Here is a 15,644-nt window from a genome sequence, read left to right as displayed (position 1 = left end):
CTTCAGAGTACAGAATAGGATGCAATGTGAGTGACAGAATGGAGTGTTAGTCAGTGGCAAGTTAGGGGAGAGGTGAGGGTTTACTGTAGGTCTGGAGGGTTATTTGAGTGGGGTGGAAGTCAAGGGGAGGCGGGGAGGGTGGGGATTTGATTTTGGTGTCAGGGTATAGATGGTTCCATGTGGATTTGAGGAAGTCAGGGACAGGAAATATTGGTTCTGGCGGGAGGTTTATGGGGGGAGGAGGGCATGGGAAACAGAATCAGTGATAGCATTTGGCACACTTACTGGGGAGGCAATTTGGTGTTCGGTAAGATGTTCATTCCTTGGTGGGGGTGGGGGGAGGGTGTGCGTGGGGAGAGGGTGTGGTCAGTTCCACAAGAGTTTGAGAGAAGTTTGGGGAAATGGTTGAATAAGATAACCACGGGACTTTGAGTCATGGGGCTATGGGTGGCTCAGGGGAGAGTGGGTCAGTCTCCCTGGGGAGTGACAGGGAGGTTGTTGGTGGGAGGTGGGGTTCAGTGGTGCTTAAGGCAGGTTTTAATTCCTTGAACATTTCCTAGATAACTATTCAGGCACGTGAGACAGTTCCTGAAAACGCTCCACCACTAATTCAGAGTGGCGGAAAATTTCAACTTCCCAGGCAATTCTCACAAAGTCAGCTCTGTTGGGACATTTGATTGCACCGTGCAACTCCAGTCTATACTTCAGTAGCAACAACCTTCATATTGGAAGATTGGGACAATGGCTGCTTTTACTACGAGCAAGTTAAATATCATTACTCTTTTTTGCCCTCTTTCCTCCTCTCTTTGCCGACAAATGCCAATGCTTGATATCCTTTGATTGGCTCCAAACTCAACTGCTCCAAAGTGTTTTGAGCAATCTTCCTCCGTTAAGGGTGGCGCGGTGGCTCAGTGGTTAGCACTGCTGCCTCACAGCGCCAGGGACCCGGGTTCGATTCCACCCTCGGGCGACTGCCTGTGTGGAGTTTGCACGTTCTCCCGGTGTCTGCGTGGGTTTCCTCCGGGTGCTCCGGTTTCCTCCCACAGTCCAAAGATGTGCAGGCTAGGTTGATTGGCCATGCTAAATTGCTGTAGTGTTCATGGAGGTGTAGATTAGGTGGGTTATAGGGGGATGGGTCTGGGTGGGATGCTCCGAGGTTTGGTGTGGACTTGTTGGGCCGAAGAGCCTGTTTTCACACTGTAGGGATCCTATGATTCTATTTCTAAACATGACCTCATCCAAAATACTGCTGCCCAAATTATCACACACCAAGTCCCTTTCACCCTGACATCTGTTCTTGTTGACCTACATGGGTCCCAATCCACCTGTGCCCCAAATTTACAAAAGCTATTGCTTCAAATTCTCCCATGACCTTGCCATACCCTCTCTCTGTTCACTGCTCCTTTCCAATGACACTCCAAAATTTCTGTGTTTGTCCAATTCTACCCCCCCACCGATGAATCCCTAATTTCCATTACTTCCCAATTGATAGCCATACCATTAGTGGGTACTAGTCTCTGTAATTTATACTTTTAACCTCTCTCCCTCCTTTACAGGCTTTCCTGAAAGCCTACACTTTGATCAAACCTTTAGATACCTGAAATAACTGCACTGAGGCTGGTCAGCAAGTCACCCTTTATTTACTTGTACACAGTACACTGGCTGTGACCAACCAGCTCAGAGTCAGCCTCCTAGACTGAGGAGATTCTCAATCTCCTGTTACTACGTGTCAGCCAGGGTTTTCCTGATTGGCCCAGGTTAACACTCCCAATCAAGGACATGGAAGTCAATGAGGTCAACCTGTCTCCAGTCATTACATCTCTCGCTCCCCCCCAACCCCCCTACCACCTCCTACCCCCCCAACAAAGTCCAGGGACAAAGGCCTGGTTTCTCTCTTGTAGCTTTTCTTGTGACATTTTCACCCTAGATCTGGTTCCTCTGACTTGGACTCTGCCACAGGTGGCATGTACTGGACCATAGCCCATCTCTTACATCTGGAACATCTCAGGAGAGTTTCCGCCTCTTCTTCCAACAGTAACGGTATCGTTACATCCACCTTGGACTCTGAGGTTTCTTCAATGCGTGACAGAGGGGGAGAACCTACAGTTTCTGACAGGACTTCTGGCTGTTCGGAGGGGCAAGGTATGTTTTGCTCCTGCCCCAATTGTGAGGTAACAGCTTTCAGGTGATCCATGTGTTTGCTCAGGACTGTATCACCTACCCAAACTTTGTTAGTCACGAGACCTGACCTCGCGTCAACCTCACCTCGTAGCCATACAGGGCCATTTCTATGGTTCTGGCGCCAAACTTCATCCCCTGAATCAAATTGTCTCTCGCCTAGAGGAGGCATGAGGCTGCTATCGGTGTTCTTGCTGGTGTTTCATTCTCCCCTCCCCCAGGTCTGGGAATATCAGGTATAACCTGGTGTGGAGTCTTCTCCCCATCAGCAACTCTGCTGGAGCTATCCCTGTTGTTGCGTGTGGGGGATGGTCCTGTAACCGAACGGGAACCGGGACAGATTGGTATCAAGTGACACTGTGGGCTGCTTCTTTAAGCCTGCCTTCAAGGTTCAGGCCGCTTTTTCCGCTAGACCATTGGACGATAGATGGTGTGGAGCTGTTCCTTATGTGCCAAGTGCCATTTGAACTTTGGGAAATATTCGAATTCCCTGCTGGTAAATGACGTCTCATTGTCCGTGACCACTACATTCAGGAGTCCGTGTAATACGAACGATGTTCACATCTTCTCAAGTGTCATCCCTGAGTCTGCTGAATGAACTTTATGCGTGGCCAACCACAATGTGTGGGCAGACACAATGACCAGGAACACTGAGTCCGTGAAAGGACCAGCACAGTCGACACGCAACCGAGTCCAGGGTTTACCCAGCCATTCTCACAAATGTGGGGGCACTGTTAGTGGCCATGTTTGTCCTTGCCAGCACTCTGAGCACTGGCCCACCAATGTGGCTATGTCAGCATCCAAACCTGGACACCAGATATTGCTTCTTGCCTGCATTTGGAAACCACTCGATGACCCTATTAGATTTCAGCTAGTATCTGGCAGTGACCTTCACTTGGGCCAATCACCCTTGCTTCCCGTAGTAATATGCCATCCTCTATGGTGATCTGGTCTCGCTGCCAGAAAGGTTTCAATCTGGGTTGCAATGGCCTTTCTGTTCCCCCCATTACCACCAGCTGCTTCGGTTTCACTAGGACAGGATTTTATCGTGGCAACAGTCAGATATTGTCCGCAGTGACTGTAAGAATGACCAGGAAGTTTAAAACCAGAACGGACTCTTCCAGGGGAGGCACCATCGTTGGAGTATCTGCCAGTGGGAGGCAGCTCAAAACATCCACATTAGCCCCTTGGCTTCCTGGACGGTGTTCTAACTTGTACGTGCTGAGAATAAGGGCCCAACGCTGAGTTCTACTGAAAGCTATGGACTGCCCCACCTTTTCTTCCTTCAGTAGCCCTAGTAGGAGTTTGTGATCTGTTACTATGACAAATTCCTGTCCATAAAGGTACTGGTGGAACGTCCTCACTCCAAAGGCGACCGCCAAACCTTCCTTCTCTCTCTGGACACATTTGCATACAACAACAGCCATAGTCTGGGAAACATACGTTACTGAACATTCCTCTCCATTGGGCCACCAGTGAGCCAACACTACCCCAATACCGTACGGGGAGGCATCGCATGGCAGAACCACCTCTCGCTTTGGGTCATTATGGGCCAATACTTTTGATGACGATAGCTGCTTTTTCACTGTCCTAAAGGCTACACCTTGGCTTTGCGATTATTTCTGAAGCTGACCCCTTTTCAATAGCAGGTATAAGGGTGCCAAGATGACCAGGTTATGCATGAGTTTTCTGTAATAATTCAGTAACCCAAGGAAAGCTCTGGTACACACTGAGAGCTAGGGTTCTTTTGTTCACCTTCACTTTCTCTTTCAACGGGTGTAAGCTGGTTTTATCGACTCTGTAACCCAAGTAGGTCACTTGGGGCACCTGGAACACACATTGTTCCCATCTAAGGCATATGCCTGCCTGAGAGAAATGTTTAAGCACTATGTCCAAGTTCTCCAAGTGTTCCTATTGGTCTTCCCTGTTATTAGCACGTCATCCAGATAAACGGCAACCTGGAGTAGCCTTTGTAAAATGTTCTCCATTGATAATACCCCAAATGGCAGCCTTGTATATTGATATAAACCCTTATGAGTATTAATTATAGCATTCTTCTGGGACTCCTCATCCAGTTGCAATTGCAGGTAGGCATGGCTCGTGTCCAGCTTCGTAAAGGACAGCACCCCACCACTTTGTGTACAAGTCCTCTATGCGAGGGATCAGGTATTTATCCAACTGCAAGAAGCGGTTTACTGTTTGCTTAAAATCCCCACAAAGACGAATTGAGCCGTCAGGTTACACAGTCAGTACAACCGGGGCTGCCCATTCTGCAAACTGCACTGGATTGATGGTTCCTTCGCCCTCCAGCCTCCTGATGTCCACCTCTACTTTTACCAGCAAGGCAAATGGCACTGACCAGGCCTTGCAAAATCTCGGAATGTTTTCCTGGTCAACATGTAAAGTAGCTTTGGCCCCTTTGATAATCCCAAGCCCTTCTTGAAAAACTCCTGGGTATTTCACTAGGACTTCACTGAGGTAGCTATTTTCCAATTAAAAAACATTGAGCTAATCAAGGTGAAACTTTCTCAACCAGTTCCGCCCCAATAGGCTGGGGCCCAAGCCTTTTACTACCATCAGTGGTAACTGCACCAACTGTTTCTCGTGGGACACTGGAACCGAAATCGTACCTTTAATCTGCAACGGTTCCCCAGAGTATGTTCCCAGTCTGGCTGAGGTCTTGTGCAAACATAAGGGGTGGCATGGTGGCTCAGTGGTTAGCACTGCTGCCTCACAGCGCCAGGGACCTAGGTTCAATTCCAGCCTTGGGTGACTGTCTGTGTGGAGTTTGCACATTCTCCCCGTGTCTGCGTGGGTGTGCTCTGGTTTCCTCCCACAGTCCAAAAATGTGCAGGTTAGTTGGATTGGCCATGCTAAATTGCCCATAGTGTTCAGGGATGTGTAGATTAGAAGGGGACAGGTGTGGGCGGGATATTCTGAGTTTTGGTGTGGACTTGTTGGGCCGAAGGGCCTGTTTCCACACTGTAGGGATTCTATGACGAAGGGTTGGAGTCCTGAGCGAATCTTGATAAAGACAGATCCTGCAACCACAGACACAGCTGTGCCAGTATCGACCTCCATGAGAACTGGGTGCCCATTTAACCAAACATTAATTTTAATCAGTCTGGTTTGGATATCACTAAGCAATTTAATTGTTCCAACCCACATGTAGGGGGACCTTCCAGGGTGTGCACTCTCTTGGGTACCAACCTACGAGTTTTCTGACTCACGCCAGGCCTTGTAGGCCTCCTTTGCTGCCTCGAGTCCTCATACAGCAGCAACTACACTGGCTTGTCGGCCCGTAGCCTGAGGAACTTTTCAGCCACTTGGCTGAGGCTTGGGTTCGGTTGTGGGGTGCTGCTGTGCGGTGGCCTAGCGTCCCTCCGCTCAGGATATGCCCAGCGTGAGGCTCTGCAACTGCCTGCACTCAAATGGTGTTCCCCAAGCTCAGCTGGACAGGTGAGGGTGTCCACTTCCATTGGGATGCCCTGTAGCTCCCATGCTCCAATGGCCGCATTTTCTAATGACAAGGCCAGTTCTGGTGCCTGTTTGAAATCCAGTTAGGCTTCAGCTCGTAGGCGCTCCTGCATGGTTATGTCACTAATTCCACATACCAAACGGTCTCTCAACATCTCATTCAGCTTAAACTCAAAATCACATGCCTCTGTCAGTCATCTCAACCGCATCAAAAATCCTGATACAGATTCCCACAGTTCCCTAACAGCCAAATAAAACCGATAGTGTCTCAGAATTAGAGGAGGTTTGGTGTCATAACATTCCTTAATCAACACCGTCAACTTTTTTCTGATGAAGGGTCTAGGCCCGAAACATCAGTCTTTCTGCTCCTATGATGCTGCTTGGCCTGCTGTGTTCATCCAGCTCTGCACCTTGTTGTCTCGGATTCTCCAGCATCTGCAGTTCCTACTATCACCGTCAACTTTTGGAAGGTTTTAAGAGTCTGGTGCCTCTGGGAAAGTTAAGCCTCTTCTAATGGAAAAAGCGGCAAATCCACAAGCAGTCAGAAGGATTACGCGTTGCTTTTCATCTGCCCCAGTGTCATTTGCCTGGAAAAAGTATCGCTTTCTTTCCACATACTGGGCCCAGTCTTCAATAGCAGGATCACACAGTCATAGAGATATAGAGACATACAACATGGAAACATACCCCTCAGTCCTACTCATCCGTGCTGACCAGATATCTTCAATTAATCTAGTCCCATTTGCCAGCATTTAGCCCATATCCCTCTAAACCTTTCCTATTCATATACCCATCCAGATGCCTTTTAAATGTTGTAATTGTACCAGCCTCCACCACTTCTTCTGGCAGATCATTCCATACACACACCACCCTCCGCATGAAAATGTTGCCCCTCAGGTCCCTTTTAAATCTTTCCCCTCTCACCTTAAACCTATACCCTCTAGTTTTGGACTCACCCACCCAAGGGAAAAGACCTTGTCCATTTACTCTATCCACGTCCCTTATAATTTTAAACCTCTCAGCCTCTGATGCTGTAGGGAAAATAGCTGCAGTCTATTCAGCGTCTCCCCATAGCTCAAACCCTCCAAACCTGGAAACATCCTTGTAGATCATTTCTGAACACTTTCTAGTTTCACAACATCCTTCCTAGAACAGGGAGACCAGAATTGCAGGCAATACTTCAAAAGTGGCTGAACCAATGTCCTGTATAATGCAAATAACTTCCCAACTGCTATACTTAATGCACTGGCCAAATAAGGCAAGTATACCAAACACCTTCGTCACTATCTTATCAAGCTGCAACTCCACTTTCAAGGAACTATGAATCTGCACTCCAAGGTCTCTTTGTTCAACAACACTCCCCAGGACCTTGCCATTAAGTGTATAAGTCCTGCCCTGATTTGTCTTTTCAAAATACACCAACTCACATTTATCTAAATTAAACTCCATCTGCCACTCCTCAGCCCATTGGCCCATCTGATCAAGGTTCCATTGTACTCTGAGATAACCTTCTTCACTGTCCACTACATCTCCAATTTTTGTCTCACCTGCAAACTTACTAACCCTAACTCCTATGTTCATATCCAACTCTTTTACATAAATGATGAAAAGCAGTGGACCCAGCACTGATCCCTGTGGCACACCACTAGTCACAGGCCTCCAGTCTGAAAAGCAACCTTCCACCACCTCCACCCTCTGTCTTCTACCTTTGAGCCAGGTCTGTATCGAAATAGCTAGTTTTCCCTTTATTCCATGTGATTGAACCTTGCTAACCAATTTACCATGAGGAACCTTGTCGAATGCCTTACTGAAGTCCATATTGATCACGTCCACCATTCTGCCCTCATCAATCCTCTTTGTTACTTCTTCCAAAAACTCAATCAAATTAGTGAGACACGATTTCCCACACGCAAAGCCACATTAAACTATCCCTAATCAGTCCTTACCTTTCCAAGTATATGGAAATCCTGTCCCTCAGGATTCCCTCCAACACTTTGCCCACCACCGATGCCAGGCTCACGGATCTATAGTTTCCTTACCACCTTCCTTAAATAGTGGCACTACATTAGACAACTCCAGGCTTCCAGCAACTCACCTTTGGCTATTGACTCAGCAAGGGGCCCAAATGAGTCAAGCTTCCCAAAAAAAAGGCCTGATGCCAGAAATGCTTGCCCCCAATTCCAAGGTGACTGTTGCAAGTGAATGTTCTTCAGGCACGTAATGTTTTCTCCTGTCACCACTGAAATAACTGCACAGAGGTCAATATCCCCTCGTAGTCAATGGGGTCCACCTTGTTCCAATCACTACAACACCAATCCCAATGATACCTCCGGTGTCTCACCATAAACATTTTTGTCGTCTGATTCCACTCCTGAAAAGACCCCAGTGATGCTTCACTCTGCTGATGTGTGACATAAATGCTACTAGTTGTTGGTGTTGATTTTTTTAATTCACTGTGGGGTGTGGGTGTCGCTAGCTGGGCCAGTATTTATTGCCCGTCCCTAGTTGCCCTTGAGAAGGTGGGGGTGAGCTGCCTTCTTGAACCCTGCAGTCCACCTGTTGTATGTAGACCCACGGCCCTTAGGGGGCGAAATTCCAGAAGTTTGACCCAGCTACAGTGAAGGAAAGGCGATGTATTTCCAAGTCAGGATGGTGAGTGACTTTGAGGAGAACTTGCAGATGGTGGTGTTCCCACATATGTGCTGCCCTTGTCCTTCTAGATAGAAGAGGCCCTGGGTTTGGAAGGTCTAAGAATCTTTGGTGAATTTCTACAGTGTATCTTGTAGATAGTACACACTGCTGCTACTGAGCGTTGGTGGTGGAGGGAGTGGATGCTTGTGGATGTGGTGCCAATCAAGCGGGCTGCTTTGTCCTGGATGGTGTCAAGTTTGTTGAGTGTTGTTGGAGCTGCACCTATCCAGGCAAGTGGGGAGTATTCCATCGCGCTCCTGACTCATTCCTTGTAGATAGTGGACGGGCTTTTGGAAGTCAGGGGGTGAGTTATCCTTTGCGGTATTCCTAGTCTCAGACCTGCTCTTGTAGCCACTGTGTTTATGTGGCTGGTCCAGTTGAGTTTCTGATCAATGAAACCCTCCAAGATGTTGATAGTGGGGGATTCAGTGATGGTAACACTATCAAGGGGCAGTAGCTAGATGGTCTCTTGTTGGAGTTGGTCATTGCCTGGCATTTGTGTGGTGCGAATGTTACTTGCCACTCATCAGCCTGGTCTTTATCTGCTACTCTCAATGAAAGAGTTTGGATGTGGATATTGACCAGACGTTGTTGCATTTGAACGTGGACTGCTTCCATATCAGAGGAGTCGCAAATGTTGCTGAACATTGAGCAATCTTCAGCAAACATCCCTACTTCTGACCTTACAATGGAGGAATCCACTTCTGCGAGCCTCACACAAGTGAGCAGTCCTTCCATGTGAACCAAGTGACTGCCAGAGGGTGAACTCCCCATGGACTGCATTAAGACGGAGCCCAATCTCACCCTCACCCAATGCCCCCCACACACATGGGACTTCCAGGATGGGTCACAGACAATGGCGATGAGCTGGAACACCGAGCTGATGTTCCTGTTCTTTAGCCTGGGGTCACTGAAGCAACTGCTGGGCTCTAGTGGCCCTTCCATTGAGGGCAGCAGGTAAAGACCAGGCTTTTTCACAAGGAACATCTCATCAGCTGATAAAGGCACTGAGCTTGAAACTGATAGGAAGCAATGCAATTTCATCGCTATTTTATACAGGAGACATTAGGATCAATAAATGTGAACATTCTTAACATGAACTCACCACTACAGCAAGACTGATTGCATCGAATTCAACTTTTCCTAAATGCCCACAGAACGCAGAGCTGACAATACTGAGGAGAGACATCATCAGCTGCGATGCAAACTGTCAAAGGAAAAGAGAAATAAGATACACTGACCACTTAATTTTCATCAAAATCTTTATGTCTAAACAAAAATCGAATGTTACTGATAATACTTCTTCCAGAAAGCAATTGTCTTTCAACTTCTTTCTCAATGTCGTATTATTTGCTAATGATTTCACTGACATTTTCATCACTGAAAGTCAGGAAGGGCCATAGCAGAGTTGATCCAGACAAGCCATTTGCTTGTGAAGGCTTCAAATATCAAGATATACAGGCGAGAAATAATGGTCTTTGACGCAATAGATCAAAGTCAAGCAAAAACCTTCACTTGAAAGGCAGGGAGTCAAGGAATAAGTCAGCAGGGATGGAGTTGAAGGAGTGTTCCAAACAGATTGAGTAAAATAAATTGCAGAGACTGAAACAGTATAAGGAATTGGCTGAGTGAAGAGAGTTCATCAATGAATTTATTGCAGGAGATGATTTAAATGGGTTTGGTAGACAAATACTTTCCTGGAGGGTGCAATGAACATAGGAAATATGAACATAGGCCATTCAGCCCTTGTTCCACCGCTCAGTGAGATCATTGCTGTTCTATGGCCTAACTCCATATACCTGCCTTTGGCCCATATCCCTTCGTACTTTTGTTTAACAAAAATTTATCCATATCTAAATCAAAATTAACAACTGGTTTAATGCTCACTTGCCATTCATGGAAGAGTTTCAAATCTCTACCACTCCTTGCGTGTGGCAGTGCTTCCAAACGTCTCTCCTGACTGGTCCAACTTTTAGACTACATTCCCTAGTTCTAGAATCCCCAGTCAATGGAACTTGTTTATCTTTAATTACCCTGTGCTTTCCTGTCAATATCATGAAGACTTCAATCAGATCACTCCTTAAACCTCTAAATTCTAGAGAAAACCGGCTTAATTTGTATAATCTCTTCACATAACTTAATAGTGTAGGAAGAATTTGGTTAAAAATTAGATCGGTGTAAACTCACCGCAGGCACAGCCAATCTAGAAATACTTCCCACTTCCTGCCAAAAGTTGATGGGTTTCAATCTCTTTAATTTCCTCAGGAACAGGTCAGCACAGGTTTCATGTGTCTGGCAACATTACCAGAGATTACTTTTATTGAATTCTTCATTTTTCCGATCTTCAAAGGGAAAAATAAATGGGTTATTTTTATTTAAGTAAAAGCAAAATACTGCAGTTGCAGAGAATCTGAAACCAATACAGAGAATGCTGGAGAAACTCAGCAGGTCCGACAGCATCTGTGGAGAGAGACAGAGATTCATATCGGTCTTGAAACGTTAACTCTATTTCTCTCTCTACCTGCTGAGTTTCTCCATCACTTTTTTTCATCTCAGTTATATTAATTCTCTCATTTGGATATTCCATGACCCCATCAGCCCAGCCATTCCAAGCATGTTAGCCCACTCCATTTCTCCTTTTCAATGTAATGCATGATTCTCATTCTTCCCTGTAGTTACACATCTAGACTTATGGTCATGATTAATTTTTAATAATTGTTCTTTCAGAGCTTCAAGAGTTCCACCTTCCAACATTTAGGCTTCAATGATTTTGGAAGGATTGCCACATATAATTGGTCACACATTAATTTGCAAGCAGTTAAATGGCATGGCATGGATGATAATATTTTTAAATTTCAGAGGGTGCTTCAAAAGAAAGGAAAAGGAAGATTTGCACTTATATAGCATTTCTACAGTCGCAGGATATCTAAAAGTCTTTTACAACCAAGTAAATGCTTCCAAAGATTAGCTACTGTTGTAATGGAGGAAACACCATAATAAAATTATACATAGCAAGCTCCATCAAACAGTAATGTGATAATGCAGCAGATAATCTCTTTTGTGTATTGTTAGAGGGATAATTATTTTCTGGGGCAGTAGGAGATGTTCCCTACCATGCATTGAAAAATGCTATGCAAGCATATACATTCAACCATAAGGACAAAATGATTATTTTGCCACTGATACCTATATTCCTGGAATGGAGAAGTAGAAAGTCCTTGCAAGGTAGATAGCTTAACAATTTAGCATCTCGTACTGACAGAACCTTTAACATTTCAATGCTCCTCCCGGTCCACTACTGCCCTCGAGAGTCAACCTGTTTGTGTCTCTTATTAATTAATCAGACATGGGTGTCACTGGCTGGGCCAGCATTTCTTGCCCATTCCTAGGAGTTGCCCCTGAGAAGGTCAAGTTGAGTTGCCTCTTGAACCGCTGCAATCTATTTGCTATAGGTGACCCCACAGTGTTGTTAGGGAGGGAGTTGGCCCAGATGTTGGTAAAGAGTTCCTTGCAGGATCAACAGGGCTGAGTTTGCCATTGTTGGTATCAGTACCTAGGTTAATGTTGCACGATTCGCCCAGTTTTGTTGGTTTTTTGAGAGCTTTTAGCAGTCTGATACAACTGAATAATTTACGAGGCCATCTCAGAGATTCTGAAGACACATGTCAGCCACACCAGGTTTACTTCCTGAAAAGACATTTATGAGTTACATGAGCGTTTACAACAATCAACAATGGTTCAATTTTTATTGAATTCAAATTGCATCATCTGTCATGGTGAGATTCAAATCTAGGTCCCGGGAGTATCGAAATTACTAGCTCAGCAACAATGCCACTGCACTATCCATATTCAAGTCTTCATTCTGGGACATTGAAGAACCAGCCTTGGACGCAGAAACAAGTGTATTACACAATGGACAACTACTCACACTTTGGTGTGAAAAATTATTAGAAATTAAGACATCCAACTTAATTTCAATGCATCAGAGATGGTTATTACAAGTTAGAGGGAGAGAGAAAGAGTGACTGAAAGCGTCACAGTCAGAGAATGGTTATAATTTTTGTAGAGCAATGATGTCCATTATTGTAGGAATTCCTCAAGGTGTGTACCCAACCACCTTCAGTTACTTCATCAATGACCTTCCCTCCATCCAAAGGTGAAGGTGGGTTGTTCACTAAAAATTGTAGAGTTTTCAGCACCATTCAGAAATATATTGATGCAGCCCATGTCAATATGTGCAAAGATCTAGGCAATATTCTGGCTTGGGCTGGTAAATATCATTTGCATCACACAAGTGTCAGGCGATAATAATTTCCATCAAGAGAGAATCTAACCATCTCCCCTTCATGTTCAATGGCTTTTCCATCACTATCAACATCCTGGGAGTTTCCATTGACCAGAAACTGTGCTGGACCACTACATAAATATTCTGGTGGCCAGTGCAGGTAAGATGTTGGGAATTCTGGCCAAGTAACCTACCTCCTGACTCCCCAGAGCCTGTCTACCATCTTAAGAGCACAAGTCAGGAGTGTGATGGAATACTCCCCATTTACATGGATGGCTGCAGCTCTAATAACACTCAAGAAACTTGACACTATCCAGGAAAAGCACTAACTGATTGGCACACCATCCATCACCCTGATAATTCATTTATGGCCAACACTCAGTAGCTGCAGTATGTACCAAATATAAGTACATTACAGAAGCTCATCAAGGCTCCTTCAATGACACCTTCCAAACCCACAACCACTACCATCCAGAAGGTCAAGGGCAGCAGATACATGGGAACGTCAACACCTCCACGTTCCTGTCGAAACCACTCACCATCCTAACTTGGAAATATATCACTGTTCCTTCACTGTTGCTGGGTCAAAATCCTGGAATTCCCTCCCTAATAGCAATTTGGGTCAACCCACAGCAGGTAGGCTGCAGCGGTTCAAGAAGGCAGCTCACCTCCACTTTCTTAAGTGTAATTAAAGATGAACAAAACTATTGGCCCAGCTATCAACATCTAAATCCTGTGAAAGAATGAAGGAAGTATAATGGACTTTTCCTTTTCTTGTTCCTCAAAGCATTAATTCACACTGGGTTGGACTTTGTGTCCCATGGGTGGAAGTGAAAGTGGGTATATTCACACTTTCCTATCCTCAGTCCCCCAGTGTATCACTGTTCTTCCACCTTCGTCTCCCTCCCAGCCCACGTTTAAATGAACGTTGAACATTTTCATGGCTGCCCATTGCTCCTCCGGTCTCAACATTTTCCAATGGAGCCAATACTAAAGAGTAGTCATTCCAAATGCTCCATCCTTACATCTTCATGCTTATAGTGGACTAACCTCACCCAACTTCTTCCTGTGTTACTCAACTCAACAACCAACTGGACTCCATCCTTACATCTTCGTGCTTATAGTGGACTAACCTCACCCAACTTCTTCCTGTGTTACTCAACTCAACAACCAACTAGACTAGATACAGTCACTGCACATCTCTGCATTTCCCTCTCACTCATAGCCTCCATAAACATGTATTCACTCCAAGCTCTACATCTATCATCCTAACGTGTCCCAATCCCCCATCACCGCATTGCTCACTAACCCACAGTACAGGCCAATATTTGTCTGATTAAACTCTTGTGAATTGCCTTAAGATGTATACTGACAATAAAGGTGCTATGTAAATAAAAATTTCTGTTGTACAATCCAACCCAGCACTGACAGTCTAGGTTAGTGTTTCTATAAGAACTCTGTGAAATTTCTATTGCTCTCAGTCTGTTATAGGATGAGTTTGATTCATGTAGCTGAGTTATATTATAACATAAACTTTTCCAAATGCTACTATAAACCACCTACAGGTAGTTCTGCTATAACATATGTTTCATTAATGCCAATTGTCTGTAATGCGATTGATAAATAGTGGATGTCGTTTTGGATAACAGTACAGTATTGTACTTCTACTGTACAGTATAGTGATTTTCTATAACAATTTCCCTAAAATGCGATTTTTTAATGATGATTTTCTATTGTGCGATTTTCTGTAGCATGAGTTCACACAAGAATGCAGCTATCATGTTATAGCTGAACTACCTGTACGTTTTTTATGAGATAAAATAGTTGTAACTTATTCAAAGCCTACCTGAAGCTCTTTGTTCTACGACTGTCATCAGAAATTTCTCAACGATGCATTGTGGTTTGGCAAATAGAACGCTGTGATGGTATGAAAGCAATCACCCGATGAGCCTGACTAAATTTGCAATGAGCCCCGTTCACTGGCCCTTTTCCAAATTGAGTTTGTAAAATGTTTTACATAATGCTATGAAGAAGGCTGGAGAAGTGCATCATTGCACTAGTGTCATCACTCCGTTGGTCTCAATACAAGTTCCCAAAAAGATAAATTAAATATCTTATCAATATCAGGTTATAACCAACATAATCTATCAATCAGGTTACCCAAAGAACTGCAATTGCTGGAAATCGTAAATAAAACCAGAAATTGCTGGAAAAGCTCAGAAGGTTTGTCAGCACCTTTTTCAGAATGTTCTTCAGAATGATACTGCTAGACCTGCTGATTTTTTGCAGTAATTTCTGATTTTGCTTCTGTCAATCAAGTTACTTCATTACCATAATTGTGGGCTCATGATCAAAACAAATCTTATTTAAAACAAATGCAATAATTAGTTAGCACACACACTCAGTTAGATAAAAATGTAAATGTTTATCCCTCTAAATATTCCCAAAGTTTACACACAAACACACACTTTTCAGCAAAGGAGGTAAAACAGATTTCTCTGCAGATTTCTGAAAGGAAAAGCACTTTGATCAAAGGGTTATTTTTGAAGATAAAAGAATAAGGAATGAAATATTCCAGAGCTTGTCACTCTGATCTTCAAGCCTATGTAGTCATGTCACTAAATTTGCACAGTTGTTTATCTGAAGTTTTGCAGATACAGTGTGTTCAGGAAATAAGGTCTTCAGATGTTCTTTCAAAAGAACAAAGAGTTTCACACTGAACTGATACAGATTTGATACTGTTCAGGAATAGGAAATATCAGCTGGGAAACTTCTTAGCAAGTTTTCCTCCAATTCAGGTAGTTCTCAGCAGGCTTTCCTCCAACTGAACCAAATAAAACAAGAACCTCTCCAACCTAGTCACTGTTCAAAACAGCCTCAAAAGGGGTTAACAGCAAAGCATGCAGTTACTAATCTGTCACGTGATTTCTAGGAAGCAAAGAACAGAGAACAAAGAACAGCCCAGGAATGGGCCCTTCAACCCATCAAGACTGAGCCAACAGCCTTTCTAAAC

General features: G+C 44.5%; 1 pseudogene; it reads right to left on the bottom strand.

Annotated features, from left to right (window-relative positions):
- LOC109934762 overlaps window positions 1–10,679 on the bottom strand; it is a 119,793-nt pseudogene extending 109,114 nt beyond the window's left edge.
- Window positions 10,680–15,644: the final 4,965 nt, after the last annotated feature.

The sequence above is a fragment of the Rhincodon typus genome, chromosome 26 (assembly GCF_021869965.1).
Source record: "Rhincodon typus isolate 14 chromosome 26, sRhiTyp1.1, whole genome shotgun sequence".
Classification (NCBI taxonomy): Eukaryota; Metazoa; Chordata; class Chondrichthyes; order Orectolobiformes; family Rhincodontidae; genus Rhincodon; species Rhincodon typus.
Note: the sequence above shows the minus strand (reverse complement) of the source record. Positions and strands in the feature narration are given on the sequence as shown.